This window comes from Helianthus annuus, chromosome 2, assembly GCF_002127325.2.
Source record: "Helianthus annuus cultivar XRQ/B chromosome 2, HanXRQr2.0-SUNRISE, whole genome shotgun sequence".
In the NCBI taxonomy this organism is placed as follows: domain Eukaryota; kingdom Viridiplantae; phylum Streptophyta; class Magnoliopsida; order Asterales; family Asteraceae; genus Helianthus; species Helianthus annuus.
Window position 1 is genome coordinate 20,772,871 of NC_035434.2, and position 20,580 is coordinate 20,793,450.

A 20,580-nucleotide genomic window follows, 5' to 3' on the forward strand; every position below is an offset into this window, starting at 1 on the left:
AAGGGTTCTACTTCAGTTCAGTCTCAGTCCCAGCAGCGAAAGACTGATGACTACCAGAGTCCTTGTCAGCAATCTTCTGGTAGTCAAGGACAGGGTGGATACCGAGGGAACCACCCCAAGTGTAACCGGTGCAACAAGCATCACAGCGGGCAGTGCCATAAGGGTCATTGTCTGAGGTGTAACAAGTTTGGTCATGAAGCAGAGGATTGCAGGGGCGCACGACCAGCAAATCAGAATCGCCAGCAACAACAACAAGCTCCACAGAACCAGCAGCAGCAACAGCAGGGCAATAAAGGATGCTTTCAGTGTGGCGCTGAAGGCCACTTTAAGAGGAACTGTCCTCAGCTGAACTAGAATCAGAACAACAACAACCAAGGAAACTGAACAACAATGGAGGCAACAATGGAGGCAACAACGGGGGTAACAATAATGGCAATGGCGCCCGAGGTCGTGCCTTCGTGATTGGGCAAGGTGATGCAAGGAACGATCCCAACGTTGTGATGGGTAAGTTTCTTCTGGACGACTTCTTTGTTACTGTTTTATTTGATTCGGGTGCCGATACTAGTTATGTGTCCTTAAAAGTTAGCCAAATGCTTAAGCACACTCCAACACTTTTGAACACCAAACACATGGTAGAACTAGCAAACGGTAAAAGTCTTGAAGCCACACACATAGTTAAGGGCTGTAACCTCGTCCTAACTGGTCAGACCTTCTCTATCGATCTTATTCCTTTTGTTCTGGGTAGTTTCGATGTTGTTATTGGGATGGATTGGTTATCTCATCAGCAAGCGGAAATTCTTTGCAACGAGAAGATTGTCCGCATCCCTCGTTCTGGTAAAGAACCCCTCGTATTTCGTGGCGACAAGAGTGGTGCTATTGTGGGCATCATCTCTTTCCTTAAGGCCCAGAAGTCTTTACGAAAGAGCCACACTGCTATTCTAGCCCTCGTTTCTGATACAACCTCGGAAGAAAGGAAGATAGAAGACATACCTATTGTACGTGATTTTCCGGAGGTATTTCCTGAGGAATTAGCTGGTCTTCTGCCTCATCGTCAAGTTGAATTTCAAATCGAGCTAGCTCCTGGAGCAGCGCCCATAGCTCGAGCACCTTATCGTCTAGCTCCATCAGAACTTGAAGAACTGTCCACGCAACTACAAGAACTCTTGGATAAGGGTTTCATACGTCCTAGCTCTTCACCTTGGGGAGCTCCAGTGTTATTCGTAAAGAAGAAAGATGGTACCTTCAGAATGTGTATTGACTACCGCGAACTCAACAAGGTGACCGTGAAGAATCACGCATTGATAACTTATTCAACCAGTTGCAAGGGTCGAGTTTCTATTCCAAGATTGACCTAAGGTCAGGCTACCATCAACTGAGAGTCCGAGATGAGAAAATATCTAAGAGAGCCTTCAGGACTCGGTATGGGCATTACGAGTTTCTGGTTATGCCTTTCGGATTGACGAATGCACTTGCGGTCTTCATGGATCTCATGAACAGAGTGTGCAAGCCTTACCTAGATAAGTTTGTTATTGTATTCATCGACGACATTCTGATCTATTCTAAGAGTCAGGAGGAACACGAGCGACACCTGAGGCTTATCTTGGAACTTCTTCGAACAGAGCAGTTGTATGCCAAATTTTCGAAATGTGACTTCTGGCTTTGCGAAGTCCATTTTCTAGGCCACGTGGTAAACAAGGATGGGATTCATGTTGATCCATCCAAGGTTGACTCGATCAAGATCTGGCCTGCACCCCGTACACCAACAGAAATCCGCCAATTCTTGGGTTTGGCAGGATACTACAGAAGGTTTATCAAGGATTTCTCTAAGATTGCACAACCTCTCACCTCGCTAACTCAGAAGGTCGTTGGGGTGCTGCACAGGAATCTGCTTTTCAGCACTTAAAAGATAGACTTTGTAGCGCGCCTATCCTCTCATTGCCTGAAGGCACAGATGATTTTGTGGTTTACTGCGACGCTTCCATCCAAGGACTTGGTTGCATGTTGATGCAACGTGACAAGGTCATTGCCTACGCATCGCGCCAACTTAAAGTTCACGAAAGGAACTACACTACGCACGACTTGGAATTGGGAGCAGTTGTTTTCACACTTAAGGTATGGAGACATTACCTGTACGGTACCAAGTGCACCATTTACACCGATCACAGGAGTCTCGAGCATATCTTCAAGCAAAAGGAATTAAACATGTGACAATGCCGATGGGTCGAGCTCTTGAACGATTATGAATGCGCTATCAAATACCATCCTGGCAAGGCCAATGTTGTGGCCGACACCCTCAGTTGAAAGGATACTATACCTAAGCGTGTACGTGCGATACAGCTTACCATTCACTATAGCCTTCCCACTCAGATACGAGATGCTCAGGTTGAAGCATTGAAAGCATAAAACATCAGGGCTAAGTCCTTACGAGGATCAAGGCAGCGGCTAGAACAAAAGGAAGACGGCGCTTACTACGTAACAGGTCGCATCTGGGTTCCACTCTATGGAAACTTGCGCGAGCTTGTGATGGATGAAGCACATAAGTCTCGTTATTCAGTACATCCTGGTTTGGATAAGATGTACCACGACCTAAAGACTACATACTGGTGGCCTGGTATGAAAGCCAACTTAGCAACCTACGTCAGTAAATGCTTGACTTGTGCGAGAGTCAAGATTGAATATCAGAAACAATCAGGCCTATTCCAACAACCAGAGATACCTAAATGGAAATGGGAGCAAATTTCCATGGATTTCGTTACTGGCATGCCTAGATCTCAACGCGGAAATGATACCATTTGGGTAATCGTGGATCCACTGACCAAGTCTGCACATTTTCTGGCTATCAAGGAAACGGATAAGTTTTCTACCCTAGCAGACGTCTACCTAAAGGAAGTAGTATCAAGGCACGGAGTGCCAACCTCCATCATTTCTGATCGTGACTCACGTTTTACATCTTAATTGTGGCAAGCTATGCACAAGTCCTTTGGTTCTCGATTAGACATGAGCACGGCATATCATCCACAGACGGATGGGCAATCTGAACGCACCATCCAAACCCATGAAGACATGCTTAGGGCATGTGTAATCGACTTTGGTAATGGCTGGGAAAAACATCTCCCGTTAGTGGAGTTTTCATATAACAACAGTTACCACACCAGTATCCAGGCCACTCCGTTCGAGGCATTGTACGGACGGAAGTGTCGATCACCTCTTTGTTGGGCAGAAGTTGGCAACAGTCAAATCACTGGCCCAGAACTTGTAGTGGATACAACCGAAAGGATTGCTCAGATACGACAACGAATGGCGGCAGCTTGTGACCGTCAGAAAAGCTATGCGGATAAGCGAAGGAAACCACTCGAGTTCCACGTTGGGGATCGAGTGCTACTTAAAGTCTCACCTTGGAAAGGTGTGGTTCGTTTTGGAAAACGAGGCAAACTCAACCCACGATATGTTGGACCCTTCGAAATCATTGAGAAAATCGGCAAGGTGGTCTACAAGCTGAATCTACCAGCAGAACTCAGCGGAGTTCACAATGTTTTCCATGTGTCGAATCTGAAGAAGTGTCTGGCAGATGAGACCCTCATAGTTCCTCTCAAGGAGCTCACTATCGACGACCAGCTGCGATTCGTTGAGGAACCAGTAGAGATTATTGATCGAGATGTCAAAGTTCTCAAGCGTACCAGAATACCCCTTGTTCGAGTTCGTTGGAACTCCCGTCGTGGCCCAGAGTATACCTGGGAACGGGAAGACCAAATGAAACTCAAGTATCCCCAGTTGTTTAAGAAAAGTGCAACCACTACGGAGGCTGAAGCTACTGCAGAATGTCGGGACGAAATTCCAAACCAACGGGGGGATTTTGTGACGCCCAAGGAAAACCAGGAAACCACGCAACTTAACTAGCTTCCTCAGTAACCACGTGCTAAATTTCGGGACGAAATTTTCTTAACAGGGGGAGAATGTGACAACCCTCATACTTGCATTTATCCGTATGATTAATTAATATTAAATTGTACTTAATGATTGTGCCTAAATACAACTGATGACGTAACTACATTTTTAATATACTAGTCTTGTGTAGAAAAATTGACTAAATGGTCCTGAATGTTTTCCTAAGTGTTAGGAACTAAAAGTGTTACAAAAGATACATAAAAGACACTATACGGAATAACTTAGCACTTTAACGAAACAGTATATAACCGAACAACCGGGCATTACCCAAAACACCAAAATAATGCTAGAAGCATTGTTTTTATTATTTCTAAACTAGTTATGGTTCCCGAACATCATAACACACTATATTACTACATAACACATAAAGCACTAACTAAATCACTTAACTTTCTAACCAAATTAACTAACTAGTAATTGAAACCAAACCAATACCCCCTTGGTTCGGCCGAGATCAACAACCCCACAACCACCATCATCACTTCATCTTACATACATTCCACACATATACAAGTGTGTTAGAAGGTGCACAAGGAAACTTGGAGCTTTCGGAAGTTCAAAGATCTTCTTCGTTTGCTATTAACCACCTCTTTTCTTCTCTTGAACATCCTAGCCTTGAGCTAGTGGTAAGAACATGAATCCCTCCATATTTCATCTTTTCTTAGTGGTTAAAGTAGAATACGTGATGTTAATCTTGAAGAACGTCAAGAACACTAAAGAACATAAAGATGAAACTTAAACATAAGCTTTAGATATAAAGAAATCATGTTGTTGTAGTGTTAACATACTTGTTGATTATTGGTTGTTTGTAGAAATGATGTTGATCATCATGTAATCTTGCTAGATCATGATTAAAAACATAATCTACCAAGATGAGAGGATGAACATGTTAAAGGTTATGGATCATCCTCACTAAAGTCATGAACTTGAATGAATATAATGTTTCTTGTAAAATGATGAACAAAGTAAGTTTAAAGTCTTGTAAACCTAAATATTTCAAGTAAGATTTACCAAGAAAGCAAGTTAAAAAAAATACAAGTTTTACTAAATCTTGGTTCTTACATAAATATACATCATTTTAAGTAGTTATCGAAGTGAAGAAACACATGTGTAACAAGAAAAATACATGAAGAAGCATTTTTAGAAAATATGAACATAAGTTGTAAAGATCCATATTCTTTAAAAATGGGGTTTTTAAAGAAGCAATCACACTTTAAAGGGTAATAAGACTTACTAAATACACTAGTAAGTTACTACACATTTTTATAAATTTTCAAGTTCATGAAATGGTAATTTATGCTTGTTTTTAACAAGATTGGTAAGTAGAAATTGTATATTGTTGATTGATGATTGTTGAATAATTTTTGGAATAGAAAATGATATGCTTAATAGCATGGACGCCTCCATTTACAAAGGAAACTCTGGCAAAATTTTCTAAAAACCCCAACACATAGAAAATTATTTCTAACAAATGTTACAAGTGTATAGTTTTTTAAAAACTATGATCTTTCCATAAAAGTCAGAATGTGACATTTGAAGTGTGACACATGTGTCACTGTGACCGTCAAACAAATACCAAACCAATGAAATATTGTGTTTCATACTTGGAATTTGTGAAAATATGTGTATCATTTGCACATATCAATTCTTGTTCGATTTCGGGCTTTAAATCGCTTTCTGGAAGGTTATACGCGATTTGATGCGTAAATATAACCAGTTTAATGCAACAAACACTCCGGAATAGTGACATAGGCTTAACATACCTTAAATAACCTTTACATAACTTAGAAATAAGTTTTGGATGGTTTGGTATGCCGAAATCAAGTTTATTCGCTTACAGGGACTAAATTCGACAAACTGCGAAAGTATGTCGATTTGTACTGTAACGAACGATCTGGAACTTGACCATAAGTCAAACACACCTTAAATATCCTTTACATAGCTTAGAAATAGGCTATGAGGGGTTCGGTGTGCTAAAATAAACTTTATGCTCATTCAGGGACCAAAAGCGTCAAAAAGTGCATAAGTTTGCATTTTCGCGCATATCTTACGTTCTGAATATATCCGGACATCCAAAAATTTATGTAAGCATTAAAATGTTATATTTTAGTGTTTGGCATAATAAAAATCCATTCGTCGCTTAATTTGGATCGTTATTGCGTTCGTTACGACTTCCGTCGTAATTAACCGAACAACGCAACCGTATGACCAAACGAACCGACATCCGAGATATTTTTGAGCATGTTTTGAGTTCCCAATACTTTAACTTCATTTTAGAGCCTTGAAATGGGGTTAACGAGGCTTAAACGTGTCAAAAATGCATCGAAAACCAAGTTTTGGGCATGCAGGGGCTAAAAATGTAATTCTGTCAAAGTCTTAGGCCTGGGGCGTAAGCCCAAGCTTAATTCTTACGCGGGGCGCGAGAGCCTATCAGACAAAAACATTGAATCTGGTCTTTTAGCTCGTTTTTGATGGTTTTGTTAATGGTTTTCAATGCTAGGGGCTGGTTTGTGTGGAGAACAAGTCCCCCAATCAGTCCTTAACACTTGTATGGCCTAGATCATTCCCTCTTCTCCAAGAAATGATCCTAACGGTCTTGCGAAAACTATAAATAGCCATCCATTTCTCACTTATCACTTGCTCATTCCTCTCATTCTTCTCTACATCTGATTTGGGAGCTCTCTTAATCTTATTTTGTTGGTGCATTCATCTGTCGTCTTCGTCTTATATCGAGTCTCGGTTTACTATATTTGAACATGAAAGTTTGAAAGGGTTTAGTTTGAAAGGGTTTAGTTTGAAGAGGGTTTAGTTTGAAAAGTACCCTGTCCGTTTGAAAGTGACATGCCACTTTCAAACTAAAGGGTCCCTCCTATAAATACCCTTCAAACTTTCATCTTTTGTATCTTTCCGGCTTGTGCAACGAAGTGCTGCCGAAGTGTTGTCAGGTTGTAAACGTTTTTATATCAATCATACAACAGTTTATAGTGTGAATCTTGCTGAATTGAACTCTACACGTCTGTTTCCGCCTTTCGTTTAGAGATAAACTCTTCTGATCGACTCGTTCGGGTCTGAAAACGATCCTACAAGTGGTATCAGAGCACAGGAGGAAAAGTTCATACCAATTCAGTTGCTTTTTCTAACTTCTACACCTTCTTTTCAAAATTAAATAGTTTTTCACGGTTAAAATCGGTTGAAACTTTCACAATGTGTGCGTAATTGTATTTTAACAAACCCTTGTGAATATCAGATCTAAATTTGATGTAAAAGTGGTAAAAATGGACTGGAATCTGGTGTCCGTTTGAACGAGATCTGGTATTTCCGTTTGAAAAATGACCATTTCGTTTGAAACCATCGTTTGAAGCAATCTTTCGTTTGGACTATCGTTTGAAAGGGTCCATTCCGTTTGAAAATTTGAAGCTGTCGTTTGAAATATATCTATCTCGTTTGAAAGCATGGCTTCCGTTTGAAAATATCGTTTGAAACTGTCATCCCGTTTGAAATCGTCATACCGTTTGAATATATCGTTTGAAAAGGTGACATATCGTTTGAAACTTACTTCCGTTTGAGAGTATAGTTGGAAATAAGATGATGTCTGTTTGAAAGTGATTCAAGGTTGTCGGTCAAATTCATTGCTATAAGTGTTGGCCCTATCACATTGTCAAGGTTGTCGGATTAGTGGATTGTGTGGCCAAATCAATTTAATTGAACTTTTACAGTTGTAGGGTTAGTGATTGCGGCCCAATCAAATATTTTTAAAGGATAATCTTGTCGGCCACATGATGTATTCACGAGATTTCAATCAGTTCATATATTTCATCGGTTCAATATTATAATCATATAGACCAAGCGACCCAATCAATTTGATTTGTTACTTGAGTGTATCGGCCCAATCATAGTCTTTGAATTTAAATTGCTGGTCAAGTGAAAATACCATGTGAATTAAAATTGGATGCATGTGCTATTTTCTCGGTACTATAACATTTGTGGTTATCAAAACTGTCAAAAAAAAAAAAAAAAAAACAACAGTCAAATGGCCAATAGGATAATGTTGTTAAATAATGTTGTGGGCAATTATATAATTCACGTGATCAAAAGTAACCGGTTCTACAATCAAGAGTTGTGTATTAATATTGATCAGCCCATGTGACTGTTGTCCTTCAAGACTCATCGGCCCAATCAAGGATTTTTAAAAGATAAACTGTGTTGGTCCAATCATCGAATATTTTTGTGAATGGTTTTAAAGGCCCAATCAGAATTCTTTGAATACTATCACGGCCCATAGGCCCAAAGCAGATTATTGAAATTTGTTGTTAGCCTATCATTAATCAGATCCATGTGATATATATTTGCGGCACAATTATAGAGTTTTGAAAGAAGATTTTTGTTGTGAGCTTCATATATCATCAACAGTTACAAAATTGTTATGTGTAAATCTCGGCTCAAGGTTCGATATTGTCCACACCAAATTCAATTTACACCAGTTCAGGTTGTTTGAAGTTTGGGTTCCTTAGATCACACGAGGTGTTCAGTTTGCTTGAAAAAGTCATCGTTTCACTTGGAAGTGGTTAAAATCATCTCCTGGTCGTACGAATTCAGATCGTTTGAATTTTGTCCAGTTAGTTTGAAGTATTCATCAAGACATTTGAAAGTCCGTCAGTTTGCACGTAAAAGGGTTAAGTCATTCGTATTTGATCCAGGTCATAGCTGTCCACACAGTGTGTCAATCTTCAGTCCGCACAGAATATTCACCAGTTCGAGTACCAGTTCGTTTCTATTAATTGATAAGTCTTTAAACTGATTTTGTTTGTTTGTGTGTTGTCAGGTATTCTTACAAGGTGATAAAGTTGTGAAAATCCGGAAAAATGGACGAGGAATTCTATAACGCATTCGCTACTCCAGTTACACCGATCAGTTTGGCACAAAATACGATGTTGGAGAACGAAACGGGTACCATGCAAAAACCACCCAAACTCATGAACATCGAGGAGTATAAGGGTTGGGAAGGTCGTTTCGAGAACTGGGTTCAAGCAAACTATCTTGATGCATGGGAATGTGTCGAGACAAAGTATGTGAGGCCATTAAATGACGATGAAGAGGAAGTGGCGATCAAAGACATGAGTGCTGATGACAAGAAAAAGTACAAAAATGAGAAAATGATGCTAAGTCTGCTACAACAAGCTGTGAAGGAAGATATTATGGCATTGCTACAACACAACGGGAGTTTATACTCAATTTGGAAAGCGTTGCGTTCAAAGTTTGTTGGTAGTCAAGAAATGGTGAAAAATAAGAAGTCACTTTTGAAAAAAGAGTTTGATTTGTTTAGAGGATTGAAGAATGAGAGTACAAAGCAAATCATTGAAAGATATTGCAACTTGTTGGTGAACATGAAAAGGTTAAGTATCAACAAAGACAATGAAGAGTTAATTGAAAAGCTTGCTGATGCTTTACCACATGAAACATGGGGAACTTATCTGATGATGCTCAGGAATAAAAAGGGTTTTAGCACGTTAACATTGAGCAAATTAATTGAAAAGCTGGAAGCTCAAGAAATGGAACAAAGAAAGATTGTTCGGATGAAAGATTTCGATGGTGAACAAGATATTGGGTTGTATTACAAAGCAGGAGTGAATGAGAAATCTACAAATCTACCTCCGAAAATAGAAACTGCCTATAATGCCAAGAATACTTCTGGAAGTTCATCATCAGGATCAAATAGCAAAACGAGTTTCACATCATTTCCGTCTTTTGATCCGAACATTTCAGCAACTAAAAATGGAAGAAAACTTCAATGCAACATTGTATTAAATTTTGAGAGTGATCAAGATTATTCTGAGCAAGTTGCTAAAAGTCAAATGTCTTTATTAGGAATGGTTTTAGAATCTTACAGTTGTTTTGTTGCAGGTCGTATCGGAAATCCAATGCTAACAAAGGAAGATTACGACCAGATAGATGCTGAAGAGATGGAGCTGATGGACATAAAGTGGTGTTTGGCTAGCGTGTTACGGAGAGCTGAAAAGTTTAAGCAGATCACGGGGAGAGATGATCTTCGTGAGGCTAATGTTTCTACTTTAGGTTTTGACAAATCTAAAGTCACTTGTTTTCGTTGCAGGGAGAAAGGTCACTTCAAGAGGGAGTGCACTAACCGTGAAGCAAGTGGAGCTCAGAATACTTTCAACAACAACAATGATTACTATCGGAAAGCCATCTATCACGAAGTTGGTCAACAATCATCTCAACAACATAAACATCAAGCTCAATCTACACATGGAAGAGATGTGATTGAAGATAATGGAAAAATAGCTTGTGTGGTTAATCAAAATGAAAAGAAATCATTCAACTGGGATAATTACATATCATCTGATGGAAAAGCTTTTGTGATTGATCAAGATGATGAGAAATTACCTGAGGGTTTTAGCTGGGATAATTTTACTTGGGATGATTATATTCCTGATCAAGCAACAACCCACACAGCTTTTGTTGCCAAAGTTAAAGATGAAAGTGATGATGATACTGAGTACTATGCTAAACAGATGGCAAAACATTTGAAGATGTTGGAAGAAAGCGATAGTGTGGATGAGAAGGCAAAGAAGAAAAAGAAGAAGGTGAAAACACTGGTGAGCAGTGATGATGAAACAACTCCGGTGATTCGAAAGAAAGTGAAAGTTCCAGAGTTCAAGATTGATGAAGAAGCTGTTGCTAAGAAGAGTCCAATAATTTGTGAAAATTGTGAAGTTGTAAAGAAACAAAATAGTTCTTTGATTCACAATATGAACAGATTAAAGGAATCTTATGATGTGCTCAACAAAGCAATGAACATGTACAATAACACAAGTGAAGAGCAAGCAACTGCAATGAAAACACTTCAGGGAGCTTTCATGGTCAAGCAAAAAGTTGTAAACAACTATATTGAGAAGTGTGCTGATCTTGAACAGAAACTTGAACTTCAAAGAATTGAAACTGAAAGAGTTAACCATTTGTTGAAGAGTTACTCATGTTCTTCTTATGTCATTGACAAGATTTATCCGATGGCTGAAAGTTTAAAGGCATTTGAAGAAAATGAAGTAACTGAAGAAAAGAAAGTTTCTGAAGAGAAGGTTGAAGAAAAGACTCCAGTGAAAAAGACCAAAAAGAAGAAAGACACTGAAAAGACACCATCTGGTAAGAAACAAGGTGTTAGTTACAACAGATGTCCACCCCCGCTGGAAAACGGATATCTAGCTAGAAATCCAAATGATGAAAGAGTCAAAAAGGCAACAAATTTACAGTGGGAGTCGGAGTCGTCAGTAAACTTGCCAGATAATATTGATGTCGTGTTTACATCGTCTGACACTGATCAACAGTCTCAATTGATGAAGAAAGTCGTGGATCATGTGTTAGAAAACGATGAGATAGAGGAGTCAAAGTCGGAGTTCGCGTCAGAGTCAAAGTTTGAGTCAAGCACTCCATGTCAAACAGAAAAACAGGATAAATTAGTTTATGATAGAAAATTTCTATTATCAAAATCTAATTTGGATGATGGGTTGTTTAAAGTTGCCTACACTTTGAATGATTCTGACAAATTATATTCTGATGAGGAATTTCCAATAAGAGGTGTCAAAACTGAACTGATAAAAAAGGTTTTCAAACTCACAGAAATTAATATTTCTGAAATAAAAGACTTATGTCTTAATGAAAAACCTAAAAAATACACCTCAAGAGTACAACAAAGATTAAACAAGAAAAAGGGTTACGGTTCTGGTTCTGGTTTCCAAAAGAAATCAAACCATAACGGTAATTTCAAAAAGAAAGATCTTGGTTTTACTCCAACAGAAAAACAGAAAAATGAAAAATATGTTCGTGATTTTAAATCCAAAATGACATTTGTTTCAGGAACGTCCTCTGAAGAAGAAGAAAAGAAAGCATTCTGGAGGAAGTCAAACAATGAGTTCCTTGCAAAGAAGCAAGATGAAATGAAGAAGATGACTGAGCAGAAGAAAGATACGAGAACCTGTTTCCAATGCAACACTATTGGACATATTGCCAGATACTGTTCTAAGGCAATAGCACCAAAACAGGGAGTTTCTCGTAAACTAAAAGAGAAAGTGGTTGAGTTTGAACCATTAATTGATAGAACTAAACTGTTTAAAAATTCTACTTTTGAAATTGGTGAATGTTCGAACAAGTTTTATCAGAAGAAAGCTAAATCGGACAACCAGAAATGGGTTGTTAAGAAGTCTAGTGGAAGTTCTAGCGATGATTCTGATAGGTCAAAATCAGAGGAGCTATCTTCTGGCGATGAAACTGATTCCATAAAATCAGTTGAGCCACAAGTTGTTTCAAAATGTGAAGTTGTTTTAAAAGATGAAAAATCAGTTCCGATTGTGAATGATGAGGAGTTTCCATCACTTCGGGCTGAAAATTATAAAAGGAAAATTGGTAAAGTTGAAATTTCTAACCAATTTTCTAATGACAAACAGGAATTTGATGCTGAGAAGGTTTTTAACCCCAAGGTAAAACATATATTTGGAAAGATGATTGATCGAAAAGTCAAGGGGGTTAAAGAATTTTATGAAAAGAAGAGGAAAGGTAAGAAACCGAGTGCTGGTGACTCGGTGAAACCCAAGGCTGGTCAGGCTTGGGTGGATATTTTCTTCGACTAAAAACCTGACTTGCCGGACAGGTTGGTAAGTGTGGAGCATGAATCGGCATCTTTCTTGAGGAATTTTCTACGGTAATGTCAATCATGCAAATGGTAAAAAGGTTTGTTTGTGTTTGTTTACAAGTAGTTAGAAGATTTGATTGTGCATAACTTGCGCATATGGTAAATCAAGGACATTAATTTGTACTTGCATTTTCCTACAAGTGATTGAGAGACAAGATGATGAACCACATCCCCGAACCTTGTATTGATATACCTACAAATGGTAAAATCAACCAAACTTATTTTCCGGAAAAACCATTTTGATTAAAACAAACTTAAGTGTTTTGAAATCTAAATGGGAAAATAGTTTGTTGATAGGGGGAGTTCTGATTGTTTATGCCAAGTGGATGGCGAATTGATGTGATTTGATATCGGTTGTCATGTTTCTGTACAGTTTGTTTTCAATTTTCATTAATGTGTTTGCATTTTAGGGGGAGTAGAAAATTTCAGAAAATCCAAAAACATTAGAAAATTTGAAAAGGCCAAAAACATGATAAAATCAAAAATGAGTTTTGTTGTGAAAAAGAGGAAATGATAGTACGTCAGTGGACTATCACAACATGCTAAAGAATTGGAAAGTTTAAAAGTGATAAACAATCTTACTGCGGATGTGTCAGTAGATTTTTACACATTTAGTAGATTGTGACGAGATATAAACCTAAGCAAGTTTGAATGAAGCTTATTTTGTGGGTAACAACTTCTTGAATATATAGGTAACCCCTGAAATCTTGTTTGAAAGGTCCCTTATTCTGAGATACTAGGTCTTTATGCTCAGTGATATCTGGGGTATTATCCCGGGACTTCTGCTGTATGGAAATACTGACCTAGTCCCCGGATAATGCTTTCTGCAAAAAGCTTGTATAAGCATCGCCCTCAGCAAGCTGATGAAACAATAAAATTGATAGTCGCTGTTGTTGTAACAAAAGATCCTCTAAAGGGGACCCACCAAAAGTCGAAGCCGTCATCTCTCTGCGTATACGGAAGTATCGACCTGAGCTCTCACGGCCCTCGCATTTAACCCCTTTACAGATATCATCTGTGGTATACTCACCTGTAAGACTGAATATTGGGATCTGGATACGGGAGTATATTCAAGTAGTGGGGCACACGGATAAGTTTAAGTAATTAAGATACTAATTGCGTATCTCGGAACAGTTGAATTTTGTGTGAAAATTTAAGTGGATCAGTATACTGACAATCTAGGTGAATTGTTTAGAACTTAAAATGTAATCAAGCTTAACGGTGTTGGTGATATGTCTCAAAAACTGATATGATCCTCTTACACAAACTCACAAAAATATTGTTTGTAAATATTTTTTTCTCTGCATTTCATTCCTTTACATTCAAAAATCCAAAAAGATTTTTAGTGTGTTTTAGCATAAATTTTGAAAAATTCAAAAAGATTTTCGACAACTGGTGTTGGAGAGCTAATTTTCAAAATTCCGAGTGCTAAACATGATGAACAGATGGTTTGGGAGAGTGTGTTGTTTTGAAAAATTAAAATATATCTTCAAGTGGTTTATCAAAGATTAACATTGTAAAATTATTCTTTGATTGTATTATTCCTGCAAGTGGATCGTTAGCTGATGAGATTGTTTTTACAAGTTATCATCAGAAAATTTATTTTTGGGTAGAGAATGTGCAGGTTATCTGAAGATAGAGTGCCAGGTTCCGATACCTGAAGACTGTGTGATTTCAACAAGCTAGGCTGCGATCCCAGCATATCGAAAGGGGGAGTCTGAAGACATCCGAGTAGAGATTGTTCGTGGAAAGTCTGTTGATGATGATGAAAAGAGAAGAGAAAGATTTGAGGATTCTTACAACGTCAAATACTTCAAAGAGTTCGATAGGACTGATAAAGATTGAAGATGCGAAGACTCGACACTGAAGACTCCGTCAACATCAGAGGGGGAGTCTGTTGGTGCATTCATCTGTCGTCTTCGTCTTATATCGAGTCTTGGTTTACTATATTTGAACATGAAAGTTTGAAAGGGTTTGGTTTGAAAGGGTTTAGTTTGAAAGGGTTTAGTTTGAAGAGGGTTTAGTTTGAAAAGTACCCTGTCCGTTTGAAAGTGTCATGCCACTTTCAAACTAAAGGGTCCCTCCTATAAATACCCTTCAAACTTTCATCTTTTGTAACTTTCCGGCTTGTGCAATGAAGTGCTGCCGAAGTGTTATCAGGTTGTAAAACGTTTTTATATCAATCATACAACTGTTTATAGTGTGAATCTTGCTGAATTGAACTCTACAAGTTTGTTTCCGCCTTTCGTTTAGAGATAAACTCTTCTGATCGACTCGTTCGGGTCTAAAAACGATCCTACATATTTGGAAGCTTATTTTCTTGTAGAAAAGATAGCAAGGACTTTAGTGAGCCTTCTTTCATTCTTTTATTGCTTTCCTAGCTTGAAAGTCAAACATTGTTTGACTTTCAGCTTTGACCACGAGATGGTCAACGAGAAGTTCGTTTGAAATTCGCAACGTGAGCGTAATCACGATGGTTATAGTCCTTAATGACTATACCTACTGATTACCACGTTGACTAGGCGTAGTGACGAGTCGTAGTTTCGGTCAAAATGCGCATTTAAGCGTATTTTGCAACCAAACTACTCTTGGTATCAAAACACTTTGTTTTGATATCAAAACTTGTTTTCTAACTTAGTTAAGCAAGTTTTAACATGCTTAGCTCATCACTTTTAGTTTAGTGCTTGTTTAGAGTGGTCGTAAGTCAAGCGGTCTAAACCACCGCTTAGACTTTCGAACTCGACCCGTTTGGTCGATCATTAGGATCCGACCAAGCGTGTTTAGTGACCATAGTTGCATAGGGAATAACCTTCCGAGGTTATACCTTATGGTCACATAGTTTAAGTAGTTGTATGATAGGTAGTTTATATGCCTTAGGTAAATTACCAAAATGCCCTTTTTATGCATAATTGGATTTTAAGCGTTTGTAACTTAAACATTTGTCACTTAACTGATTATGCAACATAAATAAACATGTTTAGGCATATAATACTTGTCATAGGACTAGTTAGACGTCTCGAGCGCGTTTTACGCGAACGACGCGTTAAAGTAGCATAAGCTACCTAAACGGGTCGTAACAGGTCGAAAGCACTTAGGTTAGGTTTCCTTTTAGAATGAAGGCTTTGTTAAACCATATCATATGAGTTCCAACACTCATTTGGTTTACGAAACCTTATTCTATCCGATCTCCCGAATTTGGTCCGGTTATATACATAGTTACCTATATAGGGTGTCGTTTGATTCCGTGATCCCTCTAGCTTTGCTTGGTTGTTGTTCAAGACTTTTAAGCACCCTCAAGTGAGTACATAGTTCCCCCTCTTTTGTTGTTTTCAAACTGTTTTGGGGTGAAACACATGTGCCTACTTGTTATTTTCATTATGTTTGCTATGTATGTGCCCTTAACATGCTAGCACATTGATTTCCATATATTACATTTTGTCGCATATGCTCATCCAGCATATGGACACATTGTTTTACATTTTGAACCGTTGTAACCATTTGATCATGTGAACCGTTTGTGACTACTTGACTATGTGAACCGTTTGTAACCATTGGACTATGTGAACCGTTTGTGACTACTTGACTATGTGAACCGTTTGTGACTACTTGACTATGTGAACCGTTGTAACCGTTGATTGACATGAACCATTTGAAATCTGTTGAACCGTTGGGTTAGGGAAGTGATTAGGTAACGGGGTGGGTGTAATGTGTTAAAAGCATGGTGGATACGCCGCTGGTACTTCCTATATATAAGTGCTTTTAATACATTATATGTCGTTGCGTTATCTAGATCACTTGGGCAAGGTTGTCAAAACAAAGTTATATTACAAGGTTTTTCTAACGATATATATATATATATATATATATATATATATATGTATATATATATACTATTCGAGTTTTATTTTAAAAACGATTTACAATCTGGATTTAACTAAACAAATGTTTTGGAGTTAAGAATCATGGCTACGAGATTTTAAAAACTATAACCAATTCGATTTGAGTTGGTTAATTATGTTGCAATACACTTTTCAAAACAAGGTTTGTACTTTTGACTCTTGTAGTCTAACAAGGTACTGCAACATGCAAACTAGCCATGAATCCGACACTCAAACAAAACCTATGTACTCGTTGGCATTTTTATGCTGACGTACCTATTTTCACATGTGTTTCAGGTACAATAGTTGATGATTCTTGATGACGATATTTGTGTACTCTCACATAGGATTGGACGAGGCCTTAGTGACATTAAAAGATACAAGACTATTTGTACATGTTTTGTTTCAAATTCCAATGTAATACAATGCATTTAATTCAATAAAACGATACTGTTTAATCCATGGTTGTGAAACAATGATTCTGTTACAACACTCCCCGACATTTCCGCCACGTTTTGTTGTATTACGTGGTCGGGGTGTGACAGAAAAGTTGGTATCAGAGCCAATGGTTATAGGGAATTAGGTTATTAGTAATGCTTTAACCTAGACTATAACCTTCCTAGGACCCTAACGCGAGTTTACTTGCGTTTAGACATAAAACAATAACGTTCCCTATCCTTAGGCAGCAACGACAATAAGAACACAAAATTCGAATCTGCTTTGAAAACTAATCATTTGTTCTAGGATGATTTATTATAAGGTTTCGAACCTTCAAAGTCTTCAAATTCTTGTCAGAGTTTGTGTCTAAATAATGTGAACACGTGCAAACTGGAAGGGTGGGTGCTTGTACCCTGAGTTTTCTGTCTAAGGCTAGAGTGTTCGTACAAATCCGCAGTATCGGACCAGACACTCTTACCTGGGAACTCTTGGGGTGAGTATCCACTTATAGGCGAGCATGTCTTCGCGATACATTATGAGGACTTATTTACTCTGATTCAGCCTTTGTGTGTCATTTGTTTGTTTCGTGGTTCAAAGAAATGACCATCACCCATGCTTTTGATCGGTAATTATAACATCCTACTCTTACCCAATGGCGTTTCATTTGTTTCCTCTCTTGTTTCCCCTTTTTAGAATGCCTCCACGGCACGACAATCAGGTGCCTAATGAAGAACTGGCAGCCATCATTATGCAGCAGATGGCTGCTACAATCCTGAACATCGTTGCTCAATGTAACCAAGCTCTCAACAACAATAATGCTCCCTGCAACTTTAAGACGTTCAACTCAGCTAAACCATCAAAGTTTTCTGGGTCTCAAGGAGCGACTGCACTTCTACAATGGTTCGAGAGTCTAGAGAGCACCTTCAGACATGTTCAATATCCAAACGAGCGAAAGGTAGATTTCGCATCTAGTGTCCTTGAGAAACGAGCTTTGACATGGTGGAATGGTGTGATGAGAGATAGGGGTGCCGATGTGGCACTGGCTCAAACGTGGGAAGAGCTTCGAGCTCTGATGATGAAGGAATTCTGTCCTCGTCATGAGATCAGGGCCTTGGAAAGGGAATTTGACGATCTTAAGCAAGATAGCGGTGAGTATCGAGCCTACACGGACCGTTATGAGGAATTAAGTATGTTATGCCCAAACATGGTCACGCCTTTGGATAAGGCAATCGAAAAGTACATTGATGGCCTCCCTGACTCAGTACAAGACATTGTGACTAGTAGTAATCCCACTACAGTTAGACAGGCCATTGAGCTATCCGCTACCTTGACTGAATCTCAGATCAGGAAAAGTAAACTTTTTCGAAAAAGTGACAAGAAACCGGTCGAGGAATCAAAACCGAAGGATGAGCAGACTGAATCCTCCAAGAAGTCAAAGAAGCGAAAGGCTTCTCAGAACTTCGCCGTGGTTGCTCACAATGATCAAGCCGTCCCTAACCAACCAGCTCAACCTCCTGCTAGGAAGCCCTACAACGGAACTGCACCCATGTGCAACCAATGTAGCCTTCATCATCATGCAAATGTAAAGTGCCGCAAATGCCAAACTTGTGGACTTGTAGGCCATGTAGCAAGAGTCTGCCCAGCTGCTGTTGCACCAAATCAAGCTGGCAACAATCCTGCTCCGGGTCGTTTTCCACCAGGTTCTTGCTTCAACTGTGGAGAGATGGGCCATTTCCGAAGAAATTGCCCAAAGCTTGCTAACGCGAATCCAGCGCAGGGATGAGCACCTGACCAACTGGAAGACAACATTGTTTAGAAATAATCAAGCCTTATGTATTATTTCTTTTGTTGCCATGGTCCATGAAACAGTTGTAATTGTTGTTTATAAATAAATCTTTTTACATCGCAATATATATTGATATGGTTGCATGTATAAACAACATATCCCCTACAACACCGACAATCAAGGAACCGTATTCCTTGGAGAACAGACTACCCCCAAAATTCTTCCATATTATGGTCTCTTGCGTTTTCCATGAAAATCCTAAGTACTCGTTTCCTCCAAAGTACAAGGCGCAAGTTACAACTCTGGACGAATACCCAATCCTTGATAGGATACCTAAGGGTATTTCCATAAGTCCTTAATTGTTGTATACCTTAATTCGAATGTGGTGATTCCTTGTAATGAAAAATTGAATTTTTGGAAGATCATCTTATCTTTTCAGATAGATGCTTCAGGACGTTGAAGTCCATCGACTGGGTTCCTGGTATACCTTGAATACCCATGTTCAAATCGACGTCAAGTTTATAGCAACCAATAACAAGATAATAACAAATTTATATCCAAGAAAAACATTTATGTGCTTATGTGTTTATGTGTTGACCCAATCAATGATATCTCAAGCTTGTTCAAATTCAATCCCTTTCACATTACAAAACAAACTGTGCGGACTGTGCAAGGAATTACGTAATTATGGATGCATACATAATTATGGAATTTAGTGCACAGAAACCACAGCAAGTTTTGTCATGTGTCTAAAGTTAACCCTATTCATTTCCGTTTCCGAGGAAGCAACTGTGACACCTGTGTCACCGCGGCCATCAAACAAATACCAAGCCAATGAAATATTGTATTTCATACTTGGTATCTTGTATAAATATGTGTATCTTTTGCACATATCAATTCTTGTTCAATTTCAAACTTTATATCGCTTTCTGGAGAATTATACGCAAACTGGTGCGTAAACGTACTCAGTTTAAATGCGACAAATACTCCGGAACATCAACATATACTTAACATACCTTAAATAACCTTTACATAACTTAGAAATAAGTTTTGAAGGCTTTGGTATGGCAAAAACAAGTTAATTCGCTTACAGGGACTAAACCTGACAAACTGCGAAAGTATGCCGATTCGTACTAAAACAGACATTCCGGAACATGCCCATAAGTTAAACATGCCATAAATATCCTCTCCATAGCTTAGAAATAGGCTTTGAGGTGTTCGGTGTGCTAAAATAAACTTTTGGATCATTCAGGGACTAAAAGTGTCAAAAAGTGCATAAGTTTGCACTTTCGCGCATAACTTACGTTCTGAATACATCCGGACATCCAAAAATTTATGAAAGCATCATAATATTATACCTTAGTGTTTGGCATAAGAAAAATCCATTCGTCGCGTCATTTGGATCGTTTTTCGCGCTTATGCGCATTCCGTCGTAATTAAGCGAACATCGCGATCGTACGACCAAACGAACCAACATCCGGCATATTTTTGAGCATGTTTCATGTCCACAATGTTTAGGCATCATTTTAGGGCCTTGAAAATGGCTTAACGAGCCTTAAACATGTCGGAAATGGCCTTAATACGCAACGGGGACTGAAACGAAAACATTGGAAAGTGTTTGCTGAACAGAGGGACCCTAGCGTGACACCTAGCCCCCTTGGCATCACACGAGGCCCCTTCTGATCAGCAAAAGCCATTTTTCAGCTTGTAACAGCCTTTCAAACACCCCAAAGGCCAATGCCACTTGTCAAAACCCTATGGTGGGGGCAAAATAAGCCACCACAACTTTGCGACAAGTGTACGGATTTGATCATGGCACGATATTCAAGAAA